The following is a 237-nucleotide window of genomic DNA, read 5'->3' as shown; positions in this document are numbered from 1 at the left end:
CACCTGTATGGGCGCACGCTGCTCACCCATGGATAACACACGTTGGGTTATCCTGCTGGGAACAGGGGTTTATACACCCCTGCATAGTATAGGTAGTATTCACTGGGCTTACCGATCGATATCGCCCTATTCATCTACCTCCTCGAGCTTTATTAACTTTCCACGGGTAGTGAATTGCCATGGTAACAAAATATGTTGCTCTGATGGTATTCTTACCGCACGCAAGTATGATGAAAT

The sequence above is a fragment of the Eimeria mitis genome, genomic scaffold (genome assembly GCF_000499745.2).
Source record: "Eimeria mitis Houghton genomic scaffold, Emh_scaff1628, whole genome shotgun sequence".
In the NCBI taxonomy this organism is placed as follows: Eukaryota; Apicomplexa; class Conoidasida; order Eucoccidiorida; family Eimeriidae; genus Eimeria; species Eimeria mitis.
Note: the sequence above shows the minus strand (reverse complement) of the source record.